The 15,881-nt window shown below is 65.0% G+C and overlaps 4 non-coding genes across 4 annotated transcripts; all 4 read left to right on the top strand.

Annotated features, from left to right (window-relative positions):
* The first annotated feature begins 1,672 nt into the window (after nt 1–1,672).
* LOC143273616 (5S ribosomal RNA) lies at nt 1,673–1,791 on the top strand. The gene has a single exon (XR_013051799.1). It is a non-coding gene; the product is annotated as a 5S ribosomal RNA (ribosomal RNA).
* Nucleotides 1,792–5,465: 3,674 nt separating this feature from the next.
* LOC143273615 (5S ribosomal RNA) lies at nt 5,466–5,584 on the top strand. Its single transcript, XR_013051798.1, has one exon. It is a non-coding gene; the product is annotated as a 5S ribosomal RNA (ribosomal RNA).
* Nucleotides 5,585–9,266: 3,682 nt separating this feature from the next.
* On the top strand, nt 9,267–9,385 carry LOC143273614 (5S ribosomal RNA). Its single transcript, XR_013051797.1, has one exon. It is a non-coding gene; the product is annotated as a 5S ribosomal RNA (ribosomal RNA).
* Nucleotides 9,386–13,058: 3,673 nt separating this feature from the next.
* On the top strand, nt 13,059–13,177 carry LOC143273613 (5S ribosomal RNA). The gene has a single exon (XR_013051796.1). It is a non-coding gene; the product is annotated as a 5S ribosomal RNA (ribosomal RNA).
* Nucleotides 13,178–15,881: the final 2,704 nt, after the last annotated feature.

Here is a 15,881-nt window from a genome sequence, read left to right as displayed (position 1 = left end):
GTGTGCGCATGTTTGTGCCTCTGGTTTTGTACGCTCTGGCTTGGCTGTGCGGCCGTCCCTCCTTGCTAGAGCACGGGTGCTCGCTCCATCCAGTGAAGACAGACAGACAGACAGACAGACTTTGTGGCTGCAGGGCCCTGCCCGAGCTGTCTCATCCATTGGCAAGGGAAGATGTTCCCGAGGAGTCGGGGCCTAGACACACGCTTCCTTCCTCGTCCGGAATCTCCAGAGGACAGTACTCTCCACAGGGTGGGAGGAGGCCCGCTGGCCGGGTGGGACCGAGGATAGATAGTCCAAGAGACGCCTGGCCCGGACGGGACCCGCCTCTGCCCCCACCGTGCACGCGCAGAGCGCCAAGACCCAAGTTCCAAGTTCGCTGGGACCCATGGGCGCAGGATCATCTTGCGCGCCTTCCAGCGAGACATTCTCCCTTCTCCCGGGCGGGCGGGCTGAGCGGGGCGGCTCATCATCGCCGCCGCGGCCCCCGCCGCCGCCGCCGCCGCCGCCCCCGCCGCCCCCGCCGCTTCCCGGGGAGGGAGGCTTCTGCCACGGAGGAATGGATGGACGGGTTCTCCGTGGGGGTGGGGCGGGGGTGGGGGCAGAACCTGGAGCCCACGAGCTGGCATTCCAAGTTCCAGAGAGGGAACCAAGGTCCATCCAGGAGGTAGGGAAGGGTGTGTGAATGGGCGTGCATGTGTGTGTGTGTGCGCGTGTGTGTTTGTGCATGCGTGTGTGTGTGTGTGTGTGTGTGTTTGTGTGTGTGTCTGTCTGTCTGTGTCTGTCTGTGTCTCCTGGGGAGAGGAGGAAGAGGAGTAGGAAGGAGCAACGGGGGAGGAGGAGGAGGAGGAGAAGCCGACAGTTCCCCAAGGTGAGAGATGACAGTCGGTGCGAGCACCCCATCCGTCCAGGCACCACCTCGGGGCAGCACCGTCAGGAGGGTGAGCACCCTGTCTGGACGGGTGGATGACCCACCCGAAGGATCCGGCCGCCTTGCCTGCGCCTCCCTGGGCACCTCCCCTCCCCGGGAAGCCAGGAAAGAAAGTGGCAGAGCGCAGCCCGGGCAGGGCCACCCTCACCCCCACTCCCCACCCCCCCACCTCCACCTCCCCACCAGGACCCCCGAAGGCACAGAAATGGCCTGCAGGTCAGAGGAGGGCTCCAACCTGCTTGGCACAAAGACCAGGGGCTGGCTACCTGGCAACGGGTGGGGCGAGTCGCGGAACCAAGGCAGCCCCTGCCCTGGAAGGAAGAAGGTCCTGAGGCTTCAGCGCCCGCAGCCGTGGAAAGCCGAGCGGGGGAGCGGGAGGTGCGGGCGCGTGCACACCGGACCCGCCCGAGGCCCAGGGAGAGGGAGGAGCAGGCTTGCGGGCGAGCCAAGGTGCCAGGGGCCCGCCGGGTGTGCCCGGTGGGAGAGTGCGTCCGGCCGATGAAGCAGGACCGGGAGAGGAGAAGGTCCCGGGGAAACGCTGGCCACTGCCGGCCCTGGGCCCCCGCTGCGGGCCACGGACCACGGGCCACGGAGGCGGGCAGAGGGCTGAGGAGGGCCTCGCTGGCGTGCTGTCGCGTTGAGGGTGGGGCGCGAGCCGGGCTCAGGGGCGGCGGGTGGGTGGGTGAGCTGCTGAGGGCAGCGGCGGAGGTGAGGCTCTTGAGGCTCCGCGGGCCGGGCGCCATCGTCTACGGCCATACCACCCTGAACGCGCCCGATCTCGTCTGATCTCGGAAGCTAAGCAGGGTCCGGCCTGGTTAGTACTTGGATGGGAGACCGCCTGGGAATACCGGGTGCTGTAGGCTTTTTTTTTTTGCCTTTGCCCCTTTTGGCCTTTGAAAGGCAGGCCCTTTGCGGCCGCGGGCCCCCATGGGGCGGGCCCCCGGACCCCTCCGCCTCCGCCTCCGCCTCCCACTCCCCCTCGCCCGCAAGGCTGCCAATTCGCCCGGCCATCGCAGCCCTCAGGCACGCTGCCAACCCACCGGGGGAAACACCCGAGTGGGGTTCCCAGGACCCCAGAAGAAGCTAAGATTCACATGAGAGAGGCAGGTCTCGCCTGACAGGCAGCCCAGGCTAGCCTTGCCCTCCACCAACCGGGGCTCCATCGCACCTGGCTGCCTGCCTGGCTCCACAGGCGGGGGTCTGGGAGGAGGACACTCCGGGTCCCGGCACGGGGGTGGGGTGGGGGGACAGATCCGCCCACCACCTCCACACAGCCCACCGCTTGGAAGCAGTCCCAGAGGAACCAGGCTCCCACCCGAGCCCTCCACCACGCCCACCTCCCCCACTAGGAGCCCCCACGGGATGGGGTGGTGGTGCCCAGGGGCGTGCCTACGGGCCTGCCTGCCTGCCTTCCTGCCTCCCTGAGTGTGTTTACTTTGGGTGCGTGCATTGCTGTGGATATTACTCTATGTAAATAAAACACTGATGGCCAGTGACCAGGCAGGAAGTATAGGCGGGACAAAGAGAGAGGAGAATTGGGGAAACAGGAAGAAGGAGGGAGAGACACTGCAGCCACCGCCAGGAGAAGAGCATGTAAAGAAGCCGGTAAGCCACCAGCCACGTGGCAAGCTATAGATTTATAAAAATGGGTTAATTTAAGATATAAGAACAGTTAACAAGAAGCCTGCCACGGCCATACAGTTTATAAGTGATACAAGCGTCTGAGTGATTATTTTATAAGTGGATTGTGGGACTGCGGGGCTTGGGGAACCTGGAGAGAAGCTCTCCAGCAACATGCACAGGTGAGTAGGCCCGTGTGGGAGTGCGTGTGGGCCTGTGTGCGTGTGTGCTTGTGTGCGTGTGTGCGTGTGTGTGTGTGTCTGTGTGTTCGGATCGGCCGCATTGTCATCTTGTGTGCCTGTGTAGCCTCATTCCTGCATCCTTGCATGTTTTGTGTGTTGGGGGGGGGATCTCACGCAAGTGTATGTGTGTGTGTGTGTGTGTGTGTGTGTGTGTGTTCCTGCGGGCGCACACGCACGCGGGCCTCTGTGCCTGCAGGCACCCTGGCTCGTGCGTGGGTGTCTGTGTGTGTGCGCGTGCGTGCGTGTGCGGGGGCACACATGCCCGAGTGTGTTTCCGTGTGGGCGAGCGTGTGTGTGGAGGTCTACGTGTGTGCGTGCATGAGTGTGAGTCCACGTGAAGCGGTGCCCTGGGGGGCTGCGACGTGTCCGTGGGTGTGGCTGCGCGTGTCGCCGGTGGGATGGGATGCCAGAGAGCCACAGTTGGTTGCTTCCCGAGCCCGACCCGAGGGGCCAAGGCCTGGGCGCAGGCCAGTAGAGGAGTCAGTCAGTAGTGCGGTGGCCGAGCAGAGGACCCGGGTCCAAGATGGGCCCGACCTGGAACCTAGTGGTCCCAGGGCAAGAGGAAGTCACGGGTCAGGCGCTGTCCCACTAAGGCGCCGGCGTCGGAGGCGGTGGCGGCGGTGCGGGAATTCTCTGTCTGTCGCGGAAGCAGGTCCCCCAGAGCGGAGGGGTCCGTGCTGGGGTTTGAGAGGCCATCAGACCCCCGGCACACAGTCCGGTCCAGCCGCGCGACCTTCGTCGCGCCCGCTCAGACCCTTGGCTCTTCCGTGATGGAGGCAGCTTTGGATGGGTGCGTGGCCGGGTGGCCGCGGGGCAGTAAGAGAATTCTGGCCCCGTGACCCGCCTCTACCCCCAACGTCCACGGAGCTGAGCGCCAAAGAGACCCGTGTTCCAACCTGCCCTGGACATCCTTGCCCGTTTATGTGTGTGTGGCGAGGCTCGGGCTCCGTGTCTGGGTGTGGATGTGTGCACGAGTGTGCGCATGTTTGTGCCTCTGGTTTTGTACGCTCTGGCTTGGCTGTGCGGCCGTCCCTCCTTGCTAGAGCACGGGTGCTCGCTCCATCCAGTGAAGACAGACAGACAGACAGACAGACTTTGTGGCTGCAGGGCCCTGCCCGAGCTGTCTCATCCATTGGCAAGGGAAGATGTTCCCGAGGAGTCGGGGCCTAGACACACGCTTCCTTCCTCGTCCGGGACTCTCCAGAGGACAGTACTCTCCACAGGCAAGGTGGGAGGAGGCCCGCTGGCCGGGTGGGACCGAGGATAGATAGTCCAAGAGACGCCTGGCCCGGACGGGACCCGCCTCTGCCCCCACCGTGCACGCGCAGAGCGCCAAGACCCAAGTTCCAAGTTCGCTGGGACCCATGGGCGCAGGATCATCTTGCGCGCCTTCGCCTTCCAGCGAGACATTCTCCCTTCTCCCGGGCGGGCGGGCTGAGCGGGGCGGCTCATCATCATCGCTGCCGCCGCCGCCGCCGCCGCCGCCGCCGCCGCCGCCGCCGCCGCCGCCGCCTCCCGGGGAGGGAGGCTTCTGCCACGGAGGAATGGATGGACGGGTTCTCCGTGGGGGTGGGGTGGGGGTGGGGGCAGAACCTGGAGCCCACGAGCTGGCATTCCAAGTTCCAGAGAGGGAACCAAGGTCCATCCAGGAGGTAGGGAAGGGTGTGTGAATGGGCGTGCATGTGTGTGTGTGTGCGTGTGTGTTTGTGCATGCCTTTGTGTGTGTGTGTGTGTGTGTGTGTGTCTGTCTGTCTGTCTGTCTGTCTGTGTCTGTCTGTGTCTCCTGGGGAGAGGAGGAAGAGGAGTAGGAAGGAGCAACGGGGGGGAGGAGGAGGAGGAGGAGGAGGAGGAGAAGCCGACAGTTCCCCAAGGTGAGAGATGACAGTCGGTGCGAGCACCCCATCCGTCCAGGCACCACCTCGGGGCAGCACCGTCAGGAGGGTGAGCACCCTGTCTGGACGGGTGGATGACCCACCCGAAGGATCCGGCCGCCTTGCCTGCGCCTCCCTGGGCACCTCCCCTCCCCGGGAAGCCAGGAAAGAAAGTGGCAGAGCGCAGCCCGGGCAGGGCCACCCTCACCCCCACTCCCCACCCCCCCACCTCCACCTCCCCACCAGGACCCCCGAAGGCACAGAAATGGCCTGCAGGTCAGAGGAGGGCTCCAACCTGCTTGGCACAAAGACCAGGGGCTGGCTACCTGGCAACGGGTGGGGCGAGTCGCGGAACCAAGGCAGCCCCTGCCCTGGAAGGAAGAAGGTCCTGAGGCTTCAGCGCCCGCAGCCGTGGAAAGCCGAGCGGGGGAGCGGGAGGTGCGGGCGCGTGCACACCGGACCCGCCCGAGGCCCAGGGAGAGGGAGGAGCAGGCTTGCGGGCGAGCCAAGGTGCCAGGGGCCCGCCGGGTGTGCCCGGTGGGAGAGTGCGTCCGGCCGATGAAGCAGGACCGGGAGAGGAGAAGGTCCCGGGGAAACGCTGGCCACTGCCGGCCCTGGGCCCCCGCTGCGGGCCACGGACCACGGGCCACGGAGGCGGGCAGAGGGCTGAGGAGGGCCTCGCTGGCGTGCCGTCGCGTTGAGGGTGGGGCGCGAGCCGGGCTCAGGGGCGGCGGGTGGGTGGGTGAGCTGCTGAGGGCAGCGGCGGAGGTGAGGCTCTTGAGGCTCCGCGGGCCGGGCGCCATCGTCTACGGCCATACCACCCTGAACGCGCCCGATCTCGTCTGATCTCGGAAGCTAAGCAGGGTCCGGCCTGGTTAGTACTTGGATGGGAGACCGCCTGGGAATACCGGGTGCTGTAGGCTTTTTTTTTTGCCTTTGCCCCTTTTGGCCTTTGAAAGGCAGGCCCTTTGCGGCCGCGGGCCCCCATGGGGCGGGCCCCCGGACCCCTCCGCCTCCGCCTCCGCCTCCCACTCCCCCTCGCCCGCAAGGCTGCCAATTCGCCCGGCCATCGCAGCCCTCAGGCACGCTGCCAACCCACCGGGGGAAACACCCGAGTGGGGTTCCCAGGACCCCAGAAGAAGCTAAGATTCACATGAGAGAGGCAGGTCTCGCCTGACAGGCAGCCCAGGCTAGCCTTGCCCTCCACCAACCGGGGCTCCATCGCACCTGGCTGCCTGCCTGGCTCCACAGGCGGGGGTCTGGGAGGAGGACACTCCGGGTCCCGGCACGGGGGTGGGGTGGGGGGACAGATCCGCCCACCACCTCCACACAGCCCACCGCTTGGAAGCAGTCCCAGAGGAACCAGGCTCCCACCCGAGCCCTCCACCACGCCCACCTCCCCCACTAGGAGCCCCCACGGGATGGGGTGGTGGTGCCCAGGGGCGTGCCTACGGGCCTGCCTGCCTGCCTTCCTGCCTCCCTGAGTGTGTTTACTTTGGGTGCGTGCATTGCTGTGGATATTACTCTATGTAAATAAAACACTGATGGCCAGTGACCAGGCAGGAAGTATAGGCGGGACAAAGAGAGAGGAGAATTGGGGAAACAGGAAGAAGGAGGGAGAGACACTGCAGCCACCGCCAGGAGAAGAGCATGTAAAGAAGCCGGTAAGCCACCAGCCACGTGGCAAGCTATAGATTTATAAAAATGGGTTAATTTAAGATATAAGAACAGTTAACAAGAAGCCTGCCACGGCCATACAGTTTATAAGTGATACAAGCGTCTGAGTGATTATTTTATAAGTGGATTGTGGGACTGCGGGGCTTGGGGAACCTGGAGAGAAGCTCTCCAGCAACATGCACAGGTGAGTAGGCCCGTGTGGGAGTGCGTGTGGGCCTGTGTGCGTGTGTGCTTGTGTGCGTGTGTGCGTGTGTGTGTGTGTCTGTGTGTTCGGATCGGCCGCATTGTCATCTTGTGTGCCTGTGTAGCCTCATTCCTGCATCCTTGCATGTTTTGTGTGTTGGGGGGGGGATCTCACGCAAGTGTATGTGTGTGTGTGTGTGTGTGTGTGTGTGTGTGTGTGTTCCTGCGGGCGCACACGCACGCGGGCCTCTGTGCCTGCAGGCACCCTGGCTCGTGCGTGGGTGTCTGTGTGTGTGCGCGTGCGTGCGTGTGCGGGGGCACACATGCCCGAGTGTGTTTCCGTGTGGGCGAGCGTGTGTGTGGAGGTCTACGTGTGTGCGTGCATGAGTGTGAGTCCACGTGAAGCGGTGCCCTGGGGGGCTGCGACGTGTCCGTGGGTGTGGCTGCGCGTGTCGCCGGTGGGATGGGATGCCAGAGAGCCACAGTTGGTTGCTTCCCGAGCCCGACCCGAGGGGCCAAGGCCTGGGCGCAGGCCAGTAGAGGAGTCAGTCAGTAGTGCGGTGGCCGAGCAGAGGACCCGGGTCCAAGATGGGCCCGACCTGGAACCTAGTGGTCCCAGGGCAAGAGGAAGTCACGGGTCAGGCGCTGTCCCACTAAGGCGCCGGCGTCGGAGGCGGTGGCGGCGGTGCGGGAATTCTCTGTCTGTCGCGGAAGCAGGTCCCCCAGAGCGGAGGGGTCCGTGCTGGGGTTTGAGAGGCCATCAGACCCCCGGCACACAGTCCGGTCCAGCCGCGCGACCTTCGTCGCGCCCGCTCAGACCCTTGGCTCTTCCGTGATGGAGGCAGCTTTGGATGGGTGCGTGGCCGGGTGGCCGCGGGGCAGTAAGAGAATTCTGGCCCCGTGACCCGCCTCTACCCCCAACGTCCACGGAGCTGAGCGCCAAAGAGACCCGTGTTCCAACCTGCCCTGGACATCCTTGCCCGTTTATGTGTGTGTGGCGAGGCTCGGGCTCCGTGTCTGGGTGTGGATGTGTGCACGAGTGTGCGCATGTTTGTGCCTCTGGTTTTGTACGCTCTGGCTTGGCTGTGCGGCCGTCCCTCCTTGCTAGAGCACGGGTGCTCGCTCCATCCAGTGAAGACAGACAGACAGACAGACAGACTTTGTGGCTGCAGGGCCCTGCCCGAGCTGTCTCATCCATTGGCAAGGGAAGATGTTCCCGAGGAGTCGGGGCCTAGACACACGCTTCCTTCCTCGTCCGGGACTCTCCAGAGGACAGTACTCTCCACAGGCAAGGTGGGAGGAGGCCCGCTGGCCGGGTGGGACCGAGGATAGATAGTCCAAGAGACGCCTGGCCCGGACGGGACCCGCCTCTGCCCCCACCGTGCACGCGCAGAGCGCCAAGACCCAAGTTCCAAGTTCGCTGGGACCCATGGGCGCAGGATCATCTTGCGCGCCTTCGCCTTCCAGCGAGACATTCTCCCTTCTCCCGGGCGGGCGGGCTGAGCGGGGCGGCTCATCATCATCGCTGCCGCCGCCGCCGCCGCCGCCGCCGCCGCCGCCGCCGCCGCCGCCGCCGCTTCCCGGGGAGGGAGGCTTCTGCCACGGAGGAATGGATGGACGGGTTCTCCGTGGGGGTGGGGTGGGGGTGGGGGCAGAACCTGGAGCCCACGAGCTGGCATTCCAAGTTCCAGAGAGGGAACCAAGGTCCATCCAGGAGGTAGGGAAGGGTGTGTGAATGGGCGTGCATGTGTGTGTGTGTGCGTGTGTGTTTGTGCATGCCTTTGTGTGTGTGTGTGTGTGTGTGTGTGTGTGTGTGTCTGTCTGTCTGTCTGTCTGTCTGTGTCTGTCTGTGTCTCCTGGGGAGAGGAGGAAGAGGAGTAGGAAGGAGCAACGGGGGGGAGGAGGAGGAGGAGGAGGAGGAGAAGCCGACAGTTCCCCAAGGTGAGAGATGACAGTCGGTGCGAGCACCCCATCCGTCCAGGCACCACCTCGGGGCAGCACCGTCAGGAGGGTGAGCACCCTGTCTGGACGGGTGGATGACCCACCCGAAGGATCCGACCGCCTTGCCTGCGCCTCCCTGGGCACCTCCCCTCCCCGGGAAGCCAGGAAAGAAAGTGGCAGAGCGCAGCCCGGGCAGGGCCACCCTCACCCCCACTCCCCACCCCCCCACCTCCACCTCCCCACCAGGACCCCCGAAGGCACAGAAATGGCCTGCAGGTCAGAGGAGGGCTCCAACCTGCTTGGCACAAAGACCAGGGGCTGGCTACCTGGCAACGGGTGGGGCGAGTCGCGGAACCAAGGCAGCCCCTGCCCTGGAAGGAAGAAGGTCCTGAGGCTTCAGCGCCCGCAGCCGTGGAAAGCCGAGCGGGGGAGCGGGAGGTGCGGGCGCGTGCACACCGGACCCGCCCGAGGCCCAGGGAGAGGGAGGAGCAGGCTTGCGGGCGAGCCAAGGTGCCAGGGGCCCGCCGGGTGTGCCCGGTGGGAGAGTGCGTCCGGCCGATGAAGCAGGACCGGGAGAGGAGAAGGTCCCGGGGAAACGCTGGCCACTGCCGGCCCTGGGCCCCCGCTGCGGGCCACGGACCACGGGCCACGGAGGCGGGCAGAGGGCTGAGGAGGGCCTCGCTGGCGTGCCGTCGCGTTGAGGGTGGGGCGCGAGCCGGGCTCAGGGGCGGCGGGTGGGTGGGTGAGCTGCTGAGGGCAGCGGCGGAGGTGAGGCTCTTGAGGCTCCGCGGGCCGGGCGCCATCGTCTACGGCCATACCACCCTGAACGCGCCCGATCTCGTCTGATCTCGGAAGCTAAGCAGGGTCCGGCCTGGTTAGTACTTGGATGGGAGACCGCCTGGGAATACCGGGTGCTGTAGGCTTTTTTTTTTGCCTTTGCCCCTTTTGGCCTTTGAAAGGCAGGCCCTTTGCGGCCGCGGGCCCCCATGGGGCGGGCCCCCGGACCCCTCCGCCTCCGCCTCCGCCTCCCACTCCCCCTCGCCCGCAAGGCTGCCAATTCGCCCGGCCATCGCAGCCCTCAGGCACGCTGCCAACCCACCGGGGGAAACACCCGAGTGGGGTTCCCAGGACCCCAGAAGAAGCTAAGATTCACATGAGAGAGGCAGGTCTCGCCTGACAGGCAGCCCAGGCTAGCCTTGCCCTCCACCAACCGGGGCTCCATCGCACCTGGCTGCCTGCCTGGCTCCACAGGCGGGGGTCTGGGAGGAGGACACTCCGGGTCCCGGCACGGGGGTGGGGTGGGGGGACAGATCCGCCCACCACCTCCACACAGCCCACCGCTTGGAAGCAGTCCCAGAGGAACCAGGCTCCCACCCGAGCCCTCCACCACGCCCACCTCCCCCACTAGGAGCCCCCACGGGATGGGGTGGTGGTGCCCAGGGGCGTGCCTACGGGCCTGCCTGCCTGCCTTCCTGCCTCCCTGAGTGTGTTTACTTTGGGTGCGTGCATTGCTGTGGATATTACTCTATGTAAATAAAACACTGATGGCCAGTGACCAGGCAGGAAGTATAGGCGGGACAAAGAGAGAGGAGAATTGGGGAAACAGGAAGAAGGAGGGAGAGACACTGCAGCCACCGCCAGGAGAAGAGCATGTAAAGAAGCCGGTAAGCCACCAGCCACGTGGCAAGCTATAGATTTATAAAAATGGGTTAATTTAAGATATAAGAACAGTTAACAAGAAGCCTGCCACGGCCATACAGTTTATAAGTGATACAAGCGTCTGAGTGATTATTTTATAAGTGGATTGTGGGACTGCGGGGCTTGGGGAACCTGGAGAGAAGCTCTCCAGCAACATGCACAGGTGAGTAGGCCCGTGTGGGAGTGCGTGTGGGCCTGTGTGCGTGTGTGCTTGTGTGCGTGTGTGCGTGTGTGTGTGTGTCTGTGTGTTCGGATCGGCCGCATTGTCATCTTGTGTGCCTGTGTAGCCTCATTCCTGCATCCTTGCATGTTTTGTGTGTTGGGGGGGGGATCTCACGCAAGTGTATGTGTGTGTGTGTGTGTGTGTGTGTGTGTGTGTTCCTGCGGGCGCACACGCACGCGGGCCTCTGTGCCTGCAGGCACCCTGGCTCGTGCGTGGGTGTCTGTGTGTGTGCGCGTGCGTGCGTGTGCGGGGGCACACATGCCCGAGTGTGTTTCCGTGTGGGCGAGCGTGTGTGTGGAGGTCTACGTGTGTGCGTGCATGAGTGTGAGTCCACGTGAAGCGGTGCCCTGGGGGGCTGCGACGTGTCCGTGGGTGTGGCTGCGCGTGTCGCCGGTGGGATGGGATGCCAGAGAGCCACAGTTGGTTGCTTCCCGAGCCCGACCCGAGGGGCCAAGGCCTGGGCGCAGGCCAGTAGAGGAGTCAGTCAGTAGTGCGGTGGCCGAGCAGAGGACCCGGGTCCAAGATGGGCCCGACCTGGAACCTAGTGGTCCCAGGGCAAGAGGAAGTCACGGGTCAGGCGCTGTCCCACTAAGGCGCCGGCGTCGGAGGCGGTGGCGGCGGTGCGGGAATTCTCTGTCTGTCGCGGAAGCAGGTCCCCCAGAGCGGAGGGGTCCGTGCTGGGGTTTGAGAGGCCATCAGACCCCCGGCACACAGTCCGGTCCAGCCGCGCGACCTTCGTCGCGCCCGCTCAGACCCTTGGCTCTTCCGTGATGGAGGCAGCTTTGGATGGGTGCGTGGCCGGGTGGCCGCGGGGCAGTAAGAGAATTCTGGCCCCGTGACCCGCCTCTACCCCCAACGTCCACGGAGCTGAGCGCCAAAGAGACCCGTGTTCCAACCTGCCCTGGACATCCTTGCCCGTTTATGTGTGTGTGGCGAGGCTCGGGCTCCGTGTCTGGGTGTGGATGTGTGCACGAGTGTGCGCATGTTTGTGCCTCTGGTTTTGTACGCTCTGGCTTGGCTGTGCGGCCGTCCCTCCTTGCTAGAGCACGGGTGCTCGCTCCATCCAGTGAAGACAGACAGACAGACAGACAGACTTTGTGGCTGCAGGGCCCTGCCCGAGCTGTCTCATCCATTGGCAAGGGAAGATGTTCCCGAGGAGTCGGGGCCTAGACACACGCTTCCTTCCTCGTCCGGGACTCTCCAGAGGACAGTACTCTCCACAGGCAAGGTGGGAGGAGGCCCGCTGGCCGGGTGGGACCGAGGATAGATAGTCCAAGAGACGCCTGGCCCGGACGGGACCCGCCTCTGCCCCCACCGTGCACGCGCAGAGCGCCAAGACCCAAGTTCCAAGTTCGCTGGGACCCATGGGCGCAGGATCATCTTGCGCGCCTTCGCCTTCCAGCGAGACATTCTCCCTTCTCCCGGGCGGGCGGGCTGAGCGGGGCGGCTCATCATCATCGCTGCCGCCGCCGCCGCCGCCGCCGCCGCCGCCGCCGCCGCCGCCGCTTCCCGGGGAGGGAGGCTTCTGCCACGGAGGAATGGATGGACGGGTTCTCCGTGGGGGTGGGGTGGGGGTGGGGGCAGAACCTGGAGCCCACGAGCTGGCATTCCAAGTTCCAGAGAGGGAACCAAGGTCCATCCAGGAGGTAGGGAAGGGTGTGTGAATGGGCGTGCATGTGTGTGTGTGTGCGTGTGTGTTTGTGCATGCCTTTGTGTGTGTGTGTGTGTGTGTGTGTGTGTCTGTCTGTCTGTCTGTCTGTCTGTCTGTGTCTGTCTGTGTCTCCTGGGGAGAGGAGGAAGAGGAGTAGGAAGGAGCAACGGGGGGGAGGAGGAGGAGGAGGAGGAGGAGGAGAAGCCGACAGTTCCCCAAGGTGAGAGATGACAGTCGGTGCGAGCACCCCATCCGTCCAGGCACCACCTCGGGGCAGCACCGTCAGGAGGGTGAGCACCCTGTCTGGACGGGTGGATGACCCACCCGAAGGATCCGGCCGCCTTGCCTGCGCCTCCCTGGGCACCTCCCCTCCCCGGGAAGCCAGGAAAGAAAGTGGCAGAGCGCAGCCCGGGCAGGGCCACCCTCACCCCCACTCCCCACCCCCCCACCTCCACCTCCCCACCAGGACCCCCGAAGGCACAGAAATGGCCTGCAGGTCAGAGGAGGGCTCCAACCTGCTTGGCACAAAGACCAGGGGCTGGCTACCTGGCAACGGGTGGGGCGAGTCGCGGAACCAAGGCAGCCCCTGCCCTGGAAGGAAGAAGGTCCTGAGGCTTCAGCGCCCGCAGCCGTGGAAAGCCGAGCGGGGGAGCGGGAGGTGCGGGCGCGTGCACACCGGACCCGCCCGAGGCCCAGGGAGAGGGAGGAGCAGGCTTGCGGGCGAGCCAAGGTGCCAGGGGCCCGCCGGGTGTGCCCGGTGGGAGAGTGCGTCCGGCCGATGAAGCAGGACCGGGAGAGGAGAAGGTCCCGGGGAAACGCTGGCCACTGCCGGCCCTGGGCCCCCGCTGCGGGCCACGGACCACGGGCCACGGAGGCGGGCAGAGGGCTGAGGAGGGCCTCGCTGGCGTGCCGTCGCGTTGAGGGTGGGGCGCGAGCCGGGCTCAGGGGCGGCGGGTGGGTGGGTGAGCTGCTGAGGGCAGCGGCGGAGGTGAGGCTCTTGAGGCTCCGCGGGCCGGGCGCCATCGTCTACGGCCATACCACCCTGAACGCGCCCGATCTCGTCTGATCTCGGAAGCTAAGCAGGGTCCGGCCTGGTTAGTACTTGGATGGGAGACCGCCTGGGAATACCGGGTGCTGTAGGCTTTTTTTTTTGCCTTTGCCCCTTTTGGCCTTTGAAAGGCAGGCCCTTTGCGGCCGCGGGCCCCCATGGGGCGGGCCCCCGGACCCCTCCGCCTCCGCCTCCGCCTCCCACTCCCCCTCGCCCGCAAGGCTGCCAATTCGCCCGGCCATCGCAGCCCTCAGGCACGCTGCCAACCCACCGGGGGAAACACCCGAGTGGGGTTCCCAGGACCCCAGAAGAAGCTAAGATTCACATGAGAGAGGCAGGTCTCGCCTGACAGGCAGCCCAGGCTAGCCTTGCCCTCCACCAACCGGGGCTCCATCGCACCTGGCTGCCTGCCTGGCTCCACAGGCGGGGGTCTGGGAGGAGGACACTCCGGGTCCCGGCACGGGGGTGGGGTGGGGGGACAGATCCGCCCACCACCTCCACACAGCCCACCGCTTGGAAGCAGTCCCAGAGGAACCAGGCTCCCACCCGAGCCCTCCACCACGCCCACCTCCCCCACTAGGAGCCCCCACGGGATGGGGTGGTGGTGCCCAGGGGCGTGCCTACGGGCCTGCCTGCCTGCCTTCCTGCCTCCCTGAGTGTGTTTACTTTGGGTGCGTGCATTGCTGTGGATATTACTCTATGTAAATAAAACACTGATGGCCAGTGACCAGGCAGGAAGTATAGGCGGGACAAAGAGAGAGGAGAATTGGGGAAACAGGAAGAAGGAGGGAGAGACACTGCAGCCACCGCCAGGAGAAGAGCATGTAAAGAAGCCGGTAAGCCACCAGCCACGTGGCAAGCTATAGATTTATAAAAATGGGTTAATTTAAGATATAAGAACAGTTAACAAGAAGCCTGCCACGGCCATACAGTTTATAAGTGATACAAGCGTCTGAGTGATTATTTTATAAGTGGATTGTGGGACTGCGGGGCTTGGGGAACCTGGAGAGAAGCTCTCCAGCAACATGCACAGGTGAGTAGGCCCGTGTGGGAGTGCGTGTGGGCCTGTGTGCGTGTGTGCTTGTGTGCGTGTGTGCGTGTGTGTGTGTGTCTGTGTGTTCGGATCGGCCGCATTGTCATCTTGTGTGCCTGTGTAGCCTCATTCCTGCATCCTTGCATGTTTTGTGTGTTGGGGGGGGGATCTCACGCAAGTGTATGTGTGTGTGTGTGTGTGTGTGTGTGTGTGTGTTCCTGCGGGCGCACACGCACGCGGGCCTCTGTGCCTGCAGGCACCCTGGCTCGTGCGTGGGTGTCTGTGTGTGTGCGCGTGCGTGCGTGTGCGGGGGCACACATGCCCGAGTGTGTTTCCGTGTGGGCGAGCGTGTGTGTGGAGGTCTACGTGTGTGCGTGCATGAGTGTGAGTCCACGTGAAGCGGTGCCCTGGGGGGCTGCGACGTGTCCGTGGGTGTGGCTGCGCGTGTCGCCGGTGGGATGGGATGCCAGAGAGCCACAGTTGGTTGCTTCCCGAGCCCGACCCGAGGGGCCAAGGCCTGGGCGCAGGCCAGTAGAGGAGTCAGTCAGTAGTGCGGTGGCCGAGCAGAGGACCCGGGTCCAAGATGGGCCCGACCTGGAACCTAGTGGTCCCAGGGCAAGAGGAAGTCACGGGTCAGGCGCTGTCCCACTAAGGCGCCGGCGTCGGAGGCGGTGGCGGCGGTGCGGGAATTCTCTGTCTGTCGCGGAAGCAGGTCCCCCAGAGCGGAGGGGTCCGTGCTGGGGTTTGAGAGGCCATCAGACCCCCGGCACACAGTCCGGTCCAGCCGCGCGACCTTCGTCGCGCCCGCTCAGACCCTTGGCTCTTCCGTGATGGAGGCAGCTTTGGATGGGTGCGTGGCCGGGTGGCCGCGGGGCAGTAAGAGAATTCTGGCCCCGTGACCCGCCTCTACCCCCAACGTCCACGGAGCTGAGCGCCAAAGAGACCCGTGTTCCAACCTGCCCTGGACATCCTTGCCCGTTTATGTGTGTGTGGCGAGGCTCGGGCTCCGTGTCTGGGTGTGGATGTGTGCACGAGTGTGCGCATGTTTGTGCCTCTGGTTTTGTACGCTCTGGCTTGGCTGTGCGGCCGTCCCTCCTTGCTAGAGCACGGGTGCTCGCTCCATCCAGTGAAGACAGACAGACAGACAGACAGACTTTGTGGCTGCAGGGCCCTGCCCGAGCTGTCTCATCCATTGGCAAGGGAAGATGTTCCCGAGGAGTCGGGGCCTAGACACACGCTTCCTTCCTCGTCCGGGACTCTCCAGAGGACAGTACTCTCCACAGGCAAGGTGGGAGGAGGCCCGCTGGCCGGGTGGGACCGAGGATAGATAGTCCAAGAGACGCCTGGCCCGGACGGGACCCGCCTCTGCCCCCACCGTGCACGCGCAGAGCGCCAAGACCCAAGTTCCAAGTTCGCTGGGACCCATGGGCGCAGGATCATCTTGCGCGCCTTCGCCTTCCAGCGAGACATTCTCCCTTCTCCCGGGCGGGCGGGCTGAGCGGGGCGGCTCATCATCATCGCTGCCGCCGCCGCCGCCGCCGCCGCCGCCGCCGCCGCCGCCGCCGCTTCCCGGGGAGGGAGGCTTCTGCCACGGAGGAATGGATGGACGGGTTCTCCGTGGGGGTGGGGTGGGGGTGGGGGCAGAACCTGGAGCCCACGAGCTGGCATTCCAAGTTCCAGAGAGGGAACCAAGGTCCATCCAGGAGGTAGGGAAGGGTGTGTGAATGGGCGTGCATGTGTGTGTGTGTGCGTGTGTGTTTGTGCAT

This window comes from Peromyscus maniculatus, chromosome 5, assembly GCF_049852395.1.
Source record: "Peromyscus maniculatus bairdii isolate BWxNUB_F1_BW_parent chromosome 5, HU_Pman_BW_mat_3.1, whole genome shotgun sequence".
NCBI lineage: Eukaryota > Metazoa > Chordata > Mammalia > Rodentia > Cricetidae > Peromyscus > Peromyscus maniculatus.
This window is presented reverse-complemented; position numbering and strand designations above follow the sequence as displayed.